The sequence below is a fragment of the Apium graveolens genome, chromosome 7 (genome assembly GCF_009905375.1).
Source record: "Apium graveolens cultivar Ventura chromosome 7, ASM990537v1, whole genome shotgun sequence".
Taxonomy (NCBI): domain Eukaryota; kingdom Viridiplantae; phylum Streptophyta; class Magnoliopsida; order Apiales; family Apiaceae; genus Apium; species Apium graveolens.
The window spans coordinates 182491500-182511181 of NC_133653.1; positions in this window are offsets into that span (position 1 = coordinate 182491500).

Here is a 19682-nt window from a genome sequence, read left to right on the forward strand (position 1 = left end):
ATTATAACTCCTTAAAAAATAACAAAAGAAGGGACATGCGTGTTACAAGATTCATGTCTAAAATAAATCTACTAATAAATTTTTTATAATAAAACTACGCAAACATGACAACCTATACAGTAAACTGAATTAACAAGAAGAAAATTTACAATGCGATGATTAAATAAACCCACACGAGATTTGAATCCAATAGTCCTCTCAAGATACGAAGGATAGTACTTGGGCACTGCACTCTCAGCAACAATTGACTCCCCCACAAAGGTATGATCCAAACGACGCGACCACGTAGCACTACTAAAAATAGTGCATACGATATTGGTCTTTAGACATCAATACGTAATGCACCCGATGTTAAAAGAATTTTTAACATCGGTTTTTTTAAGCGATGTAAAAGTATAATGTTGACATCCGTTTTGTATACCAGTTATTGTCTATGTTTAATTTAAAAAAATGTCAAATAATGATTTTTCACTTTAACATCACTTTTTATACTAACCGTTGTCCGTGACCAATTAAAAAATGTAAAATAACTTGTCATTTTGACACGTTCAGTTCTCTCCTTCCCCCACGGAATTTTTATTTCCCCACTTTATCAAATTTTTAATATTCCCTCTTTTCCCCCAATTTCCCCTTTCTTTTGCAGACCCCAACCTGCAACACCAACTCTCTCTATCTCTCTCTCTCTCTCTCTCTGCTCTCTCTCCCTCCCTCCCCCCTCTCTCACTTTCACCATCTCCCTCTCCTTTATTTCTCATAATATCCATGTCCCTTCTCTCTCGGCCCATCTCAAAGCCTAGTTTTATATATTTTAATAAATTACGCTTCTCAGATCTTCAAAAAAGAAAACCTAATTGAGCATCGATCGAGATTCAAAGTGCATAAATTGAGTTTGAAATTGCACAAATCGATATTGTAACTCTTTAAAGCGGCTCATTTGGTTCAATTAGTGTCAAACAAGTATGTAAATTTTAAATTAATGTTTTGATTTTTAAGTTAGATTTCGTTCAATTTCGTTCCTGTGAGGTATACTTATCTTTAATTTGTGTTTTTATGCTAATTTTGATGATTATAATTGATATCTATGGAACTCGGTTTATGTAAATGTGTTTGGAACACTTGATCCGGTTCTTGTCAATTGTGTTTGATTTTGATTTGTGTTTTTTGGATATGTTTGGGTAAGTTCATAATTTCTGGTTGAATTTTGCATCTGGGTATGGTTGATTTCTAGTTTACATAACAGGGTTTGGAAGCAAAATTGACAAGTTGCGTATTGTATATACAAATTGCTGGAAGAGCTTAGCTTATTGACATTTTTAAGCATCTTGCTTGAAATCATGTTTTCGATGATTTGCGCAATGATGTACTCTTTATGATTTCTAACTCCTCACAAATCTTTAAGGTATTATACAAATACACTTCGATGACATGTTTCACTGGTGTTAATATATGGTTGGCAGGGGAATGGTTATAAAAAAGTATTTTTTGAATATTTTTTTGCCACCAAGATGTGCGTAGAGACATGGTATAATCCTTATCTATCTTGGCCTTATTTTTCAGAGTCTAAATTCTGATTTCTTAAATTTCCTCGATTTTAAAGGTAATCTTTTCTTCTGTTCTCCAAAAGTTGCGCTTTATAAAACTGGAGAACTTGTAGTGAAAAAGTTATCACCGGAAAAAGAAGCCAAGACAAGTGACATGTTAATATGTTCCTAAAAGTCCTGGGCAGGACAATGTCCCTATTGTCAAGAAAGCAGTTACTCTAAAACCTTAAGCTGTTAGAGAATGGCCCTTTTCAGGATCTTATATTATTCTAACGCTCCCCCTCACTCGAAAGCCCATTTATGGGTCGAAGAGTGGATCACGGGCGCCCATCTTTGGGGCATAAATTTGTCTTTCGTGTCCCTCATAAATTGTGAGAAACCCATTTATGGGTCGAAGAGTGGATCACGGGCGCCCATCTTTGGGGCATAAATTTGCCTCTCGTGTCCCTCATAAATTGTGAGAAATGTTGGGGGTGGTAGGGATCGAACCTGAGTATCTGCCAGCCTGAGCTCTGATACCATGTTAACAAGCAGAGAGATTTAAGAACAATGTGTAATGAAGAACAAAGAAATCATTGTAGAAAGAGAGCAAGTCTATGGTTCATTCATTTCTGCTGTGTTTCATACAAGCCCATGTTCTACATATATATCAAAAAGCTACTGCATATTAATTCAGCTAGTGACAAAAGTATTAATGATGTCTCTACAACAACATTTTCTCATCTATAACAACTTTGACTTCTACTAGTGCTATGCTATTGTGACAACTGTGATGAGAATGGAGGCTGAGAGTTTTGCAGGTGGTCCCTCATTACTCCCCCTCAAGCTAGAGAGGGAGGTGAAACTGAAGCTCCCAGCTTGGCAAGTAAATACTGGTGTTGCTGAACAGGCAGCACTTTGGTAAGGATATCAGCCACCTGTTCAGATGATGGCACATGAGACGTATTGAGAAGTCCACTTTGGATTTGATCATGAATGTAATGGCAGTCGATTTCGACATGCTTGGTTCGTTCGTGTTGAACAGGGTTTGCTGCAATAGCTAAGGCGACTCTGTTGTCACATTTAAGCTGAGCAGTTGGCAAAATTTTGAAGCCCAGATCTTTGAGCAATGCGAATAACCAAGTAACCTCGCAGGTAGTGAGGGCCATTGCACGGTACTCAGTTTCAGCGAAGGAACGTGCCACTACACTTTGCTTCTTCGATTTCCAAGAGATTGGGGAGTGTCCTAGAAAAATGCAATAGTCGGTGGTGGATTTGCGAGTAGTAATGCAACTTGCCCAATCACTGTCGCAATAGGCAGTCAACTGAGCAGCACTAGAAGAGGCGAGTAAGATTCCTTGGAATGGAGTCCCGGCTAAGTAGCGCAGTAATCATTTGGCAGCCTGAAGATGTATAGTGGTTGGAGCATTCATGTATTGACTCAAAGTATGCACTGTAAATGCTATGCCGGGACGATTTATAGTGAGGTAGATTAGTTGCCCAAGTAGCCCTTGGTAGGGTGCAGGATTAAGCAATGGATCTCCAATGGTGGGTGAGAGTTTAAGATGACAATCCATAGGCAAAGATAGGGGTTTGCAGTTGAGAAGACCATGTTCAGAAAGAAGATCAAGTGTGTATTTCTTTTGAGAGATAAAGAACCCAGATGGAGACCTGTCCACTTCAAGACCTAAAAAATAGCATATGGGTCCTAAGTCTTTCAAGTGGAACTTAGAAGACCACATTTGCTTAAAGGGCCATTCTCTAACACCTATTACGAAACCAAGAAAGTTTAGGATTAGATCTAGCATTTTGAGCAATAGTTCTGTTCCTCAACGAAAAAGCATATATATGAGTTCCACAATAAAGCAAAAAAAATAGCATATTGTCTTATAGTGAAAGTTTTCAGAAAAGAAGTGTGAAGAAGCTTGTAAAGGATCCCTCAACTGCTAACATAAGTATTCTTGTAAGTTGTAGTCATTTCATTCAGTAAACTATTAGGTTTCATTTTTGTTAGATATATTTGATAATGTCATGGCTAATATAATTTATGTTTAGATTTCAGATATTACTTAACAGGACAAATCAGTACTTAACCGTTGATCAGTACTTATACTGGAAGTCAGGACTTAAGGATATCAGTACTTATATTATCAGGAGATAATCATCAGAAGTTAGATATCAGAACTTAAGTGCTGAAGGACGATCAGATAAGGATAGTAGCTGATTAAAGGAAAGAAGATCAAGATAAACATAAGAAGAGATATGCATGAAGAAGGAGTTCCGTGAAGAATGGAATACTTGGAAGAAAAGATATCTGATTGATATATTTTAGGAAGCAGAATTATATTCCATATCAATTAGCGATTATCTTGTAACTGTGTAGTATATAAACACAGACATAGGGTTTACACTATAAGTGTTATCATATTCGAGAAGATTATTCATTGTAACCCTAGCAGCTCTCGTGATATTTGTTCATCACTGAGAGGTAACAGTTCCATACTGTAACAGAGTTTATTGTTTCAATAAAGTTTGTTTTATGTTACTTAAGATTTTAAAGTTCGATTTGATTGTATTATACACTGTATTCACCCCCTCTACAGTGTGTGTGACCTAACAAGTGGTATCAGAGCAAATCTGTTAACACACATACAGTTAAAGATCCAAACACAATCATGTCTGACACAAAAACTCCAACTAAGCCTACCAAAACTGAAGAACCTCCAAAGACACAAATTCAAAGTCGGTATGAGACTATCAGAGTTCCCATACTGAGACCATCTGAATATCCCATATGGAAGGTAAGGATGACCATGTTCCTGGAAGCAACAGATCCAGAATACCTTGATAGAATCAAGGAAGGGCCTCACAAACCAACCAAGCTCGCTGTTACAGTTGCAGGTGAAGCAGCAAAGACCGTACCAAAGGAGAAGAGTGATTATACTGCTGAAGATATAGCATCAATTGCTAAGGATGCTAAGGTATGACACTTACTGCATAGTGCCATTGATAATGTAATGTCAAACAGGATAATCAACTGCAAGACTGCTAAGGAGATATGGGATGCTCTGGAAATAAGGTGTCAGGGAACTGACATAATTAAGAAGAACAGGAAGACAATACTCACTCAAGAGTATGAACACTTTGACTCAAATGCTAATGAGTCATTGAATGATTTATATGATAGATTTGTCAAACTTTTGAATGATTTGTCATTGGTTGATAAAGAGTATGATCTTGAAGATTCAAACCTTAAATTCCTGTTAGCTTTTCCTGAATGCTGGGATTTGAAGGCAACGACAATAAGAGACAACTACAATCTTGATGAAACAACTCTTGATGAAATCTATGGAATGCTCAAGACTCATGAACTTGAGATGGAACAAAGAAGCAAGAGGAAAGGAGGAAAGTTAAGGACAGTTGCTCTTAAGGCTGAAGAAGAATCCCCCAAAGCAGCTTCCTCAAGGAAAGACAAGGGTAAAACTCTTTTCATAAAGTCTGATACTGAGTCATCAAGTTCTGAAAGTGATGATGACTCAGATTCTGAAAGCTTGCCTGAGACTGATGTTGATGAGGAGATGATGAAGCTATGTGCTCTTATGGTGAAAGGAATCACAAAGATTGCATACAGGAAGTTCAGGAAGGGAAAAAAGTTTTCCAAGAAAGGCATAAGTTCTGATAAGAAGAATTTCAGAAGATCTGAAGGCATAGGAGGAAAGTCTGACAGAGGAGATTATACCAATGTTAAATGCTATAACTGTGGTGAGAAAGGCCACATATCTCCTGATTGCAAGAAGGTAAAGGGTGATAAAGGCAAGGCTCTTGTCACAAAGCAGAAAAGCTGGACAGACACCTCAGACTCTGAAAGTGAGGAAAACTATGCATTGATGGCAAATGCTGATAAAGAAAGTGCTGAGAGCAGTTCTGAAGCTGCTGAAACAAAGGTACCTCAGACTACTTATGCTTTTCATACTGATGATATTAATGAGTTGAGAAGATATCTTAAAACCATGTTTGTTAGTTATAGAGATCAAACTTTAACATGTGAAAGATTAACTTCTGAAAATCTTGCTTTTAAGAAAAGAAATGATTTCTTAGAAAAAGAGTTAGTCATGTTCCATCAAACTCAGAAGGATAGAGATGATGCTTTTTATGTTAGGGATGAAGTGCTAAAAATGAATGAATCTCTAAAAACTGAGTTAGAAAAGGAAAGAGAGATTATCAGAACTTGGACTAACTCTGACAAAACAACTCAAAATCTGCTAAGTAGTGGAAACTGGAAAGAGGGCTTAGGATATGGAGAGGATAAGAATGATAAAGGAACTGAAGAAATTAAGCCTGTTGTTAAGCAAAAGCCAAAGTTAAAACCTGTTAAGTTTGTAACTGTAAAGTCTGAAAATAAGAAATCAGAAGTTAAAGAGGAATTAACTTCTGACAAACTAAAACAGGAAAAGACAGCTGAAGTAAACATAGGCTTAATGACAAAGAAGCAGCTTAAGCATAAGCTGAAAGATGTTAAGAATGCAAAAAAGGTAAAATCACCTAGGAAAAATAGGAATGGAAAGGAAGGTGTGAATAAAAGCAATGATTATAAACCTGTTCCTGATGCTCCTAGGAAAACATGTCATAACTATGGAAGTTCTAACCATCTGGCTTCTTTTTGCAGGAAGAATAAGAATATTAACTCCTTACCTTCAAAATCAGGAGTTAAGAGTCAGTCTGTTAGATATAAACCACAAAATCCTTGTTTTCATTGTGGTAGTTTATGGCATTCCATTTATACTTGTAAGGAATATCATAGTTTGTACTATGATTATTATCAAATAAAACCTTCTTTGAAGAATGTTTCCATTGTTCCTTCTAGTGTAAATTCTGATTCAAAGTCTGATAATGTAAGTTCTGACAAGAAAAATGTTAACATAAACTCTGATGCTAAATCCGCTACAAATGTTAACAAACTTAATAAGACCAAAGGATCCAAGCAAGTCTGGGTCCTTAAAACTAATAATCAGTGGTCTTTGTGATTGCAGAGCAACAGGAAAAATATTCTAGTTCTGGACAGTGGATGTTCAGGACATATGACTGGAAATAAGGCCCTGCTATCAGACTTTGTGGAGAAAGTTGGCCCAAGTGTTTCCTATGGAGATGGCAACATTGGAAAAACATTGGGATATGGCAATATCAATCTTGGGAATGTGATAATTAAAGATGTAGCTCTGGTCTCAGGACTTAAACACAATCTGCTGAGTATAAGTCAAATCTGTGACAGAGGTTATCATGTTGATTTCTTTGAAGAACACTGTGAAATTGTGAGTAAATCTAAAGGCAAAGTTGTTCTGAAAGGATACAGGCGTGGTAACATTTATGAAGCTAAGCTTTCAACAAGTACTGATGGTTCTGCAATTTATCTGATGAGTAGAGCATCAATTGAAGAAAGCTGGAATTGGCACAAGAAACTCTCTCATTTAAATTTCAACAATATAAATGAACTGGTCAAGAAAGATCTTGTGAGAGGACTGCCAAAGTCAGTATTTGCTCCTGATGGCCTTTGTGATTCCTGTCAGAAGGCCAAACAAAGAAAATCTTCATTCAAGAGCAAGACTGAATCATCAATTCTTGAGCCTTATCATCTACTACATGTTGATCTATTTGGTCCAGTGAATGTCATGTCTATTGCAAAGAAGAAATATACGTTGGTCATAGTGGATGAGTTCACCAGATACACATGGGTGTATTTCTTGCACACAAAAAGTGAAACTGCATCTATCTTGATTGATCATGTCAAACATCTGGATAAATTGGTCAAAGATTCTGTGAAAATCTTAAGGAGTGATAATGGCACTGAGTTCAAGAATTTGATGATGGAAGAGTTCTGCAAAAACCATGGAATAAAGCAAGAATTTTCTGCTCCTGAAACTCCACAGCAAAATGGAGTTGTTGAAAGGAAGAATAGAACTCTCATTGAAGCTGCACGTACAATGCTTGAAGAAGCAAAGCTTCCAACCTATTTCTGGGCTGAAGCTGTGCAGACTGCTTGTTTTACTCAAAATGCAACACTCATTAACAAGCATGGAAAAACACCATATGAGATGGTGAAGAAAAAGAAGCTAAATCTGAAATACTTTCATGTATTTGGATGCAAGCGTTTTGTTCTCAAGACTCATCCTGAACAGCTATTCAAGTTTGATCTAAAAACTGATGAAGGAATCTTTGTTGGATATCCACTTTCCACAAAAGCCTTCAGAGTCTATAATTTGAGAACAAAAGTGGTCATGGAATCTATCAATGTCTCTTTTGATGACAAGAAGATTACTGGTCTTGAAGATTTCATTGATCATGATCAGCTGAGATTTGAAAATGAAGACTCAAATTCTGATACTGAAAATCCTGACAGTCTAAGTCATGATACTGTAAACTCTGATGGATTAAACTCTGATGTTATTGAAACTGTGGTGACTACGTCAAAGGAAGATGCACCAATGCAGGGGGAGCATACTCAAGATCCTACCACATCTCAAGAAACATCAGAACATACATCTAGCTCTTCAAGTTCTGATTCGTCAAATTCTGATAAGCCAAGTTCTGATAGTGCTGAAAATCTAAATTCTGAAGAATCCAACTCAGAGAGCATAGTTTCAGGGGGAGCATCAGAAAATGAAAATGAAGACAACATTGATCATGGGGGAGCATCCAGTTCTAGAGAAAACCTTCCATCTGCAAGGAAGTGGACAAAGTCACATACACCTGATTTGATAATTGGAAATCCTGATGCAGGTGTCAGAACTAGAACAGGTACTTCAAATGAATGTCTTTACAATTCTTTTCTCTCTCAGACTGAGCCAAAGAAAGTGGAAGAAGCTCTTCAAGATGCTGATTGGGTGCAAGCAATGCAGGAAGAGTTAAATGAATTTGAAAGAAACAAAGTCTGGACCCTAGTGCCAAGACCAAAGAATAGATCTATTATTGGTACAAAGTGGGTATTCAGAAACAAAACTGACAGTGATGGCATAATTACAAGGAATAAGGCAAGGCTGGTTGCAAAAGGATATTCTCAACATGAGGGAATTGACTATGATGAAACATTTACACCAGTTGCTAGGTTAGAAGCCATAAAGATATTTTTGGCTTATGCTGCTCACAAAAAGTTTACTGTCTTTCAAATGGATGTGAAAAGTGCTTTTCTCAATGGAGAATTGGAGGAGGAAGTATATGTTGAACAACCTCCAGGCTTTGTAGATTCCAAACATCCAGATTATGTCTACAGGCTTGATAAAGCACTTTATGGACTTAAGCAAGCTCCTAGAGCATGGTATGAGACTTTAGCTCAGTTTCTTCTGGAAAGTGGATTCAACAGAGGAACAATAGACAAAACACTGTTCCACCTCAACCATGGAAAGGACTTACTTCTCGTCCAGATTTATGTTGATGATATCATTTTTGGGTCTACAAATGACAGACTTTGCAAGAAGTTTGCCAAACTGATGCAGTCAAGATATCAGATGAGTATGATGGGGGAACTTAGCTATTTTCTGGGCCTTCAAGTCAAGCAGAATGAAGAAGGCACTTTTATTTATCAAACTAAGTACACCAGAAACTTGCTAAAGAAATTCGGAATGCAAGATTGTTCAAGTGCATCCACTCCCATGTCTACTGTAACAAAACTGGATAAGGATACTGGTAAATCAGTAGATATTACTGATTACAGAGGTATGATTGGCTCTCTACTCTATCTAACTGCTAGTAGACCTGATATCATGTATGCTACCTGTCTTTGTGCAAGATTTCAAGCAGATCCAAGAGAACCTCACTTAACAGCTGTGAAAAGAATTTTTCTGGGATTGTGGTATCCTAGAGAATCAGATTTTAAACTAATAGGTTACTCAGATGCAGATTTTGCAGGTTGCAAAATTGACAGGAAAAGCACAAGTGGAAGCTGCCAATTTCTTGGAGGCAGATTGGTTTCTTGGTTCAACAAGAAATAAAAGTCAATTTCCACATCAACTGCAGAAGCAGAGTATATTGCTGCAGGAAGCTGTTGTGCACAGATTCTTTGGATGAAGAATCAGTTACTGGATTATGGGTTAACATATTTCAAAATCCCTATTTACTGTGATAATCAAAGTGCTATTGCTATGACAGGTAATCCAGTTCAACACTCTATGACAAAGCACATCAGCATCAGGTACCTCTTCATAAGGGAACATGTGGATGAAGGTACAGTGGAATTGCACTTTGTTCCAACAGATCAACAACTAGCAGATATCTTCACAAAACCACTGTGTGAAGCCACTTTTACAAGATTGGTAAATTAACTTGGAATGGTTTCAGGTTCTTTTTCTAAATCTGTCTAGTTTTGTTCTGTTTCATTAGACTTTATGATCGGTATTTATAGAATGTAATCTCTTTATGTATTCTGTGATTAATTGAAATATGCGTTCAAGTACTGATTGTTATCTGATATATGTTTCTAAACTCTGATAAGTGATATGTCTGTTTAAGTAACTATTCAATCCTATGAGGATAACTGTGCTAGATACTGACCTAGTAGTCTTCAATAAACAAATGATCCCATGTAAGAAGTAATTATTTCTGTGGAAATCTTATGACACAAGCAAATTCTGATAATTGAGCTTAGTTGAGTTTACTTTGTTTATCTTATTACTAAGTCACAAATTAAAATAATGTTACTCATCTGTTAAGTTCTGATACTAGTAAATCTGCTGAATGTACTAAGTGCTGATAAACCTCAATTATCAAAAGAAAAGGCAAAAAGATCAAAGAATAAAATCAGGTACTCCTTTGAGATCTAGAGTAAAAATGCGGAAGGGACGACCCAAGTGCATTGCTGGTATTAAGTAAATATGCATTAGAAAAGCAAAATATTTTCTTGGTGACTTTTCACACTCTATGATTACGGGAGAAATACTCTGATAATAGCATAAATTCTGATAAGCAGTCGTGACTCACTTACACTGAGAAACCACTGTAAAATAGAATTTAAAAAGATGCATAAAATTAGCACAAAACAATTGAGGTGGACTCAAGCATGAACTCATTCATCAGTAGGTTTCAGGAAAATGACAGCTCTTTAGCAAAATTTTAGTTATGCCTTATTTCTAAGATGTACTGAAGTGAATCAGACTTTACTCCTTGTCTGAAATTTAGCTTAATGCACACACTAATCACTCCATCTGAATGATGAAAATTACTGTGGTGGTCTATGTTGTTTTAGATAAACAGTCATTGTGTCATTTTGCACTAACTCTGAGGACACGTTCTGGTTGCATATTCTGACGATTAAGTTCTGAAGAGTATAACTCAGAACTTGTATGAGGATTTACTCAGATAGGCATTCCTTTTTTGAGTTAAGAAATTATGTTCAGATGACTGTTAAGTTCTGATATAAGTCTAAGTTTTGATATTACAGTCTAATTCTTTACTTGACTTATCTGTGGATAAAATTTGATAAAAGTCTCGGTTCAAACTAGAATATGTTGAAGTGGAAGATTAATAGTCACTATGGTTAGGGTTAATGGTATTCGTACTTAAACAGTCCACTTTTACTTGTTTCTTGTGCGCATTCAACCATGTTTTCTCCTTCCAATGAATGTTATTCTTTTTCCAAGTCTGGGGGGACGAGGTAGAATTAATTCTACCTGTCAGCATTAAATATTTTTACGTCTCTTGGCATTCTCTTGCCTATATAAGCAGCCACTTCACATCAGCCTTCCCATCAAATTCTTTCTCACAAACTTACCTTCATACTTTTTCTTTCAAAAACACAATGGTCAGATACAATATGTTTTTGAACTACCAAAACTTCAATATGGAGCTAAGATGTGCCGACTGGCAGCAGGAATGGCACGTCACGGCCATTCCTGAGGAGATATGGGACTCTGTCCCACAGGAGGTAGTGACCCTCCTCCTGTTCTTCTATATGGACTACCATCGCCATCTGGAGCGATTGGAGGAGGAAAGGCTGGAAGCTCTCCGCCAGCAAGAGCGAATCATCCGACTCGCCATTCTGTTTGTCGAGAGTAGGAAGAAGAAATGATTTAATCTCGTCTTCTTCCTGTTTTTCTTCATCATCAGCCTTGCTCTGCTTCTTGAGCTAGGACAAAGGCTGTTGACGTTAGGTTTAGTAGCTTAGGGAAATCTTGTATAAGTACTGATGTAATTTCAATTTCATGATTGTATTCACTTGATATATTAATGAAATTTGTTTTTGCTTCAAGATTTTGTCTCTAAGTTATTTTGTAATGCATTGATAAATCCTGATTGATATTCTGATGATCATATAAATTCTGTTTTAATTTAAGTTCTGACTTTCCTTTATCAGTACTTACTCATATGATTTATCTTGGTCATTTTCACTTGATTTCTATTCCGAATATTGATGTTGCAGTGAAAAATAATTAACTCAGTGGCAACGGTTTCAATTTTGAATTAAAACTGTTTCACCTTGATTAATGGAATATCTGGGTAAGTGGAACAGTTTTTCCTTGAAAACAGGCAAGTGGTAACAGGCAAGTGGGCAAGTAATGATTACTGTTTTCTCGCGCCCAGTAACTATCCGTTATTACTGCATGTCTGACAGGTGTCCAACGGTAACATTTTTTTCAGAGTATAAGTACGACAGAGAAAGGATTTCTTTAATCTTTTATTTCCTTCATACTTTTTCTCTCTACTTACTTTTACTCTCTCTTTCTCTCTTCTTCTCACGTTGGTTTTTCATACAGACATTTTATCAAACACCTAACAGGCACTCTTCAATCTCAATTTTTCACATGGCACCTAAGGATTTAATCATTGATGGAGCTAAGTTTGTTCCAAACAACTATGCTGCAATTCTTGATCATGCTGAAGCTCCATCTGAATTGCATTTTGTGCAAGATCTTCTTGCACACAGTGAGATTGGGTATGCATTAACCAATCCTTCAGTCTTTTCGAGCCAACAAGTTCTGACGTTTTGGTGGACTGGGCACTTTGATGATGGTGGTAAACATGGGCACTTCAGTCGAAATGCAAGACTGACAAGACACTGAAAGGGAAGGATGATGGAAACGATGATCAAGGAAACCCTGGAATGGGTAGAGGTCATAGTCAAGGTAGAGGATTCGCATCAAGACAAGCTAGTCACAGGACAAGTTCTGATACTGGGAGAAGAATAAGTTCTGCTACTGGTAAAAGGATAAGTTTTGATGAACTTTTAGATCTTGATGAGGAAATGTCAAGACAGTTATTTCTTCAGGAAAATCCAGGAATGGACTTGGAAAGTTTAATGGAAGAAGAAGCCAGGCTTAAATCAGAGAAAGTCACATCTAAATCTGAAGCTTCTGGTAAAAAGCCACTTCCAAAACTAAAAGGCATTGTGATCAAAGAAAGGACATATACTGAAGCAACATTGGCTAAATCACAACCGCAGATAGATCCAAGATCCAAGGGTAAAGAAAAGGTTGGTGAACCTATCAAGGTCTATGTGCCTCCTGAGGATGAAGAAATTACTGATGAAAAGGATAATCTTGCTCTGACTTCAAGAAAAGTTTAACCTCTGACATGGCTCAAGTTGTTCAGAGTCAAGAAATTGTAAGTTCTGATATTCAGAAGAAGCAAGTAACCTCTGACATAGCTCAAGTTAACTTGATATCAGAAGATAGACCAAAGACACTCCTACCAGGATTCACTAAAGCAAAACAGACTCAACCTTTGAAGACTACTGCAAGTGGTTTTGAAGCAAGAGTAGTTACTGGAAAGGAAACAAGAGATAAAACTGGATTGGGAAGTGCTGATGAAAGGAGAATACATAACACTACCAATGATCCAACTTCCTTGAGTGAACCAGGTATTGGAGCAACTCCTGAGAGATTGAATCAACTGGAATCTGTACAAATGGTTTACCATACCTACTTGAAAGAATACATCTTGTTGTATTTCATGACAGATGGTAGGGTTTATCATATAAGACAAAATGCCATTCCATTGAAGTATTTTGAAGAATTGGAGCATGTACTATTCTTACTTCAAGTGGATGACAGAATAACAGGAACTGCTGCAAACTATTTGAAAGAACAGATTCAGAGACAGAAAAGGCTTTATCTTGTTAAGTCTGACAGCACATACGTTCCAAAGTACAGAGATCACAATGGTGATATAGTTGAAATGAAGCCCAATACTGCTAAGATTATAACTACCTTTCTGGGGTACAGGGCTGTTGAATTCAATCTTGAGTCTGATAAAGCTTATTTGATCAGACTGGATCAGGATATAAGAAAAGCAAAGATCAATGATCTCAGAGCTGCAATCTTTCAAATTGGTGAAGATACTGCAGAGCTTAAAGATGCCAAAAGGAGAATGATTGATGAACTTAGATATGCTGAGAGATGTTTGTTGAAGAATTATCTCAGAACAACTCCTGACATTAGAGAGATCAGATGATGAAGCCAAGTCGAAGATCTACAACTGCTTAAATTCTGATATTTGTACAGACTGAAGTTGTTATCAGAAGTTGAATATTGGTAAAGCTTTAAGGACTATAAGTTGTAGTTATCTAGTCTAATTCTCATGCATTTGTACTTAATATTTTTGACATCATCAAATATCTGTTAAACTTGTATATTATGCTAATTTACAAGTTGGGGGAGATTGTTAGATATATTTGATAATGTCATGGCTAATATAATTTATGTTTAGATTTCAGATCTTACTTAACAGGACAAATCAGTACTTAACCGTTGATCAGTACTTATACTGGAAGTCAGGACTTAAGGATATCAGTGCTTATATTATCAGGAGATAATCATCAGAAGTTAGATATCAGAACTTAAGTGCTGAAGGACGATCATATAAGGACAGTAGCTGATTAAAGGAAAGAAGATCAAGATAAACATAAGAAGAGATATGCATGAAGAAGGAGTTCCGTGAAGAATGGAATATTTGGAAGAAAAGATATCTGATTGATATATTTTAGGAAGCAGAATTATATTCCATATCAATTAGCGATTATCTTGTAACTGTGTAGTATATAAACACAGACATAGGGTTTACACTATAAGTGTTATCATATTCGAGAAGATTATTCATTGTAACCCTAGCAGCTCTCGTGATATTTGTTCATCACTGAGAGGTAACAGTTCCATACTGTAACATAATTTATTATTTCAATAAAGTTTATTTTATGTTACTTAAGATTTTAAAGTTCGATTTGATTGTATTATACACTGTATTCACCCCCTCTACAGTGTGTGTGACCTAACAATTTTCATTCTTCCTGTCATGTTTCCTGTTATGTTTAACAGAAACCCGAATAGTTACAAAATTGAATGCAGGTACAAAGTATAGTTTGCAATGATGATGATAAGCTGACTGACATCAAAGAGAAGTCTGCTACGACTATGACAAAAAAGACAGTGCACCAACTATGCAACTTGTTTCTGAAGATTAAACCAATATTTTTAAAATTCTTAAATTAGGTGAGAAACGTACTTTAGAAACTATACATTTGATTGTGTATCTAGTGTGTGCATGTATTTTGTAGAATATGATATCAACTGGTACTTGTTAAGGATGTCTTAAAAAAGGTTCCCTCTTCAACCAATCTTGCTCCTAGCACTTACATATTTTTTTCTGTACAAGGAAACTTCAAGATAGTTGGTAGGGAAGTAAAAAATCTTTTGCAAGTGAGTTTAATTGTGCTATATGATTTCCCCTCTCCCCATTCTACTTCCTCAAAGTAGCTTGTGATACCATCTCTCTTTGATTGTAGAAACCTATGACGAAAGCCTCAATGAATTCTGTGAAGATTCAATATGGGGTATATACTTGATTCTTGTGTTATAGAATGTAAACCAAATACTCTTGCTACTTAGAATTAGTCATTAACTTATATTTGGAAAACTTCTTTTCTGTTTCAGGTTCACACATCAACTGGAAAATAATAATAAAGTGTGATGATGACACATTTGTAAGACTGTATGCGGTCATTAAGGAAGCAAATAAAGTAGCTGATGATAGGAGCTTGTATGTTGGAAATATTAATTACAAGTTTGGATATTTTTGTATTAAATAATTGATATAATAGTAATAGCTATGTTATAACAAATTTTTTGGTCATGATTTAGATTTTTGGTTGGATTCTTTACATGGTTTCATTTATGGTTTGTATATACACATATGGAATTATTGATTAAAAAGATTGAATTTAACATCGCTTAGTTATTGTGAACTGATGTTTATAGAATATATGTTTTAAGGGAACCGATGTCTATATGAGTATATAACATCAGTAACTACAAAAGAATTGATGTTATTAGAGTCTATAACATCGGTTACTATATTAAACAGTGTTAAAGAGCATTATTGGACATGGTTAGTTTAATAAAATCGATGTGTTTAACACTATTTCATGTCATTTTTTTCAGTCTAACCGATGTTTTAAGTTAAATTTAACAACGGCTGACTTAAACTAACCGATGTAAAAATAGGCAATAGACATCGTTTAAATTTCGATGTCAAAAACTAATGACATTTAAAATCACACGCGAAGACATCAGTTCAATTTTTTTTAACATCGGTTCTAAACTGATGTCTGATGCCATATTTTTAGTAGTGTAGCTGTACTAGCTGCATGTTTCTGAATTCATCTGAACTTGTCATTTCCCCCTCAAATTTGTATTATGTTCTGCATCCGAGTACACAACACGAGCATACATAGTCTGCACGGGCCTAAACTATCTAGCGACTTTATCATGACAATGAAACTCCATAATAAAGATACATATTAAAGGTCATCAGTATCGCCAATACGCTTACCAGACAAGCAATAAGCTGGAAGATCAGAAATGACATCAACAAGGCAAGGCTCCCATATGAACTAGGATGGTCCAATCCCATCCAAGAGCGTCCGAGTAACAGGGAGGGTACGACAACCCGTAGTAACTAGACCAACTCATACCAGGGCCAGGGGTGACATCACAAATAATAGCATCACCATCAACAGGAAGCCTTAAGAGAACTGCCATATTCTGCAGAGTAATAGTGACCTCTTTCATAGGCAAGTGAAATGTATGAGTCTTTGGGCTTCTTCTGTTAACGAGGGCTGATATAAGACCCCAATCAAGTTGTAAAGATGCCACCCGGGCTACGCTATAAAAACCAGTAGCCTGAAGCAAGGGAACCATATGAACATCCAACGGAGAAAGACCATCTTTATTATTAGGATTTTTACACTGACACTTCAATATATCACCACCCCCAACCTTCAAATATTTGAAGATATATGTGAGTCCTAAAAATGAAGAAGGGTAGTGTTAATATGCCCTAAATGTATGTCCTGCAAACATCTAGATATACAAGTTAAAAACACACAAACAGATTAATTCAATTAATATGACGCAATAAAGTAGAATAGATATATCAACTCGTCCATAATCATATTATGCATGATAAATTTATATTAAAGAATGGACAATCAACATTAAAATTTGACTATCACGCCGTATTAAAAAAACATAAAGACATTTATTTTGGTAGAATACATCAGACATGGAATGATACACATGGATTGTCTTGAACATCCCATATACATCATTTACATAAAAATTCATTTCATATAGAGAGCGAAGAAGATAAGAAAGCTCATTTGAGACAGAAAGCAAAGAAACTTTACATTCCCGACTTAATCCTTCTCATTTTAAACAGAAACCGAGAAAGCTCGACACTTGGTTACTCTTCAAATTTACAAAAACATTTAATATATGTATTCAATTTTTTCTAAAACGCCTAGTGCAGAATGATTACAATTTACATGTTTGTATCTGCAGTATGATGCAGCATTAAAAAATAATAGATCGATAAGTAGGTCTTGCCCCCAATTTCTCAACAACTGCTTTAACTATTTATCTGATCCAACACAGTTTTTATCCGCAAAATACCATTTTAAGTGCCGATAGTCGACTCTAAACCACTATTACTTAAGCTCACATTTGGTAATTCATCACCCAATTAATCAGCTCTAGCTCTAAATATGTTCAATTTACTTCAAATTTAACTGAGAAAGATTATTTTCCATTAGAAAGCTAAACTAGTGTGTACGAACTAATTGCATAGTAAATTTTGTGTTCAGACTTTATTTTGAACTCCGTGAAGTTAATACATTACCTACAATGATAAGTGACACAACACTGAAAATCTAAAGATTGAAATATTGATAAATTAACAAAATCATAATTATGTTCAAGGCATTTATTCAGAAATCTTGAGTATAAGGGGTCATTTGGCAAATCTGAATCATTTTTATCTGAATGATTAATATTTTTGAATAATCTGAACGAATTCAAAATCTGAATATTGAATGAATAATATTATTTAGCATGTAACTTCTTTCTGAAAGATATATTTTTCTGATAATTATAGAAAAATAAAATATTAAACATTACGAATCAAAAATTTAAGATATTGTATTATTAAAATCATGTGCACGTACTATGAATGAATAAATTGAAAACTATTCATTATAAAAAATAATAATATGTGTTAATACAAATACATGTATTTTAAATTTTAAATAAATAAAATATAGATGCAAGTAATAAAAAATTGAAGTATAGTAATAAAATATGTGTTAAATTTATTTTTCGAGATAAAAACAGTTTATTATGAAAATGATAAAGTGCAGGGTACAAAATTTTAAAATATATAAAAATGCACCGAGGAGAATAGAAGATGATAAGGATAGTCTGCCTAACTTTATTTGAATGGCTCAGTTGCAAAATTTTGTGTAAATGATTCAGTGAAATATGAATCGTTCAAAGTGATAATTTTTTTAAACAAATGAGCTGATTGTTAGAATCGGTCAGACGAGCTTTCATTTAGCAATATTCAACTATAAACAAATGAGGCCTAAGTATCAAATTGATGCTCTCATCAGTTCTATATTATCAAAAACTCACAACAATATCAACATAAAAACTATCTAAACGCAATAAAGATAATAATAAAAGAATATATTATCTCAAAGTTCATGATTGCTGTATGCAGGTATCAAAACCTACAACCTAATTAATATTTCCTCCGTTCCTAAAAATATTTTCTATTTGTATTCTACACGTTTGTCAATGTACAATTTTAATTGTTAATATCTTTAATTTCGTATTAGTATTAAATATAAAAACTTTATTATATTAAAATACTCATAAATACGAATTCAATCAATATTTGATCCTATAAATTAGATGTAAATTATTTGCCAATCAATTACCATGAATAGTGATAGAAATAAAAATAGGAAACGTATAACGGGACGAGGGAGTAGTATAAATTGCTGCAGACCTGCAGTAGTCTCTGATTTTGAAGCTCCGCGTGTAAATCCCACAATTTTCACCTCGATTAAATTGAAGCTGTCTGTTGATTCTATGAACTAAAACCGTAGTGAAGAAATAGTTGCTCGTTACTTATATGTTTGTTAAAAATTATACAAATTTAAAGGGTACAACACGATATTGTATAGCATTATTTATATGTGAAAACACTATATAATGTGACGTGGTGAGATGATATTTTGGGTTTTTTTCAGTATTGATATTTGGTACCATTTTAAATCAAATAGTAGCAATTGGTCCATTTATAAAAAAATAAAGAAGTGTTGTTAATTTGTTGGTGCTAGTTCCAAGCGCGAAGTACCGTTTACACACAAACATGTATATATGTTAAAATAATGAAATATTTGCAAAATTGTAAAGTTTGTATGTTAACGGATGCAACAGGACAATAATGGAGTGCCGCAGCCGCAGGAATCTTAACTTAACTTGCATTGTATTAATCCATATACCCGAATAGAATAAATAGTTTGTACAATTTAAAATAAATGGTTGCCATTGTCCCTCTTCTAACGTGTGTTTCATCTCTATCCAAAAACTTTCATACCATCGATTATTTTCAAAGCCAAAATTCCAGTAATAAATAGAGCTTCTAGTAATTTATTATCTCCCCATGACTTTATAACAAAATCTAAAATAGCACATTAAAATGAATTTGATAGGTAAAGAAAATGATGTCAACTCAACATATGTGAAAATAAGAAGTAAAAAGAAGAATAAAAAGGCCAGTCCGATTGCTTCATCTTGAATATGTCAACATGGCTATATATTTGGAAGAAGAGTTGACCAC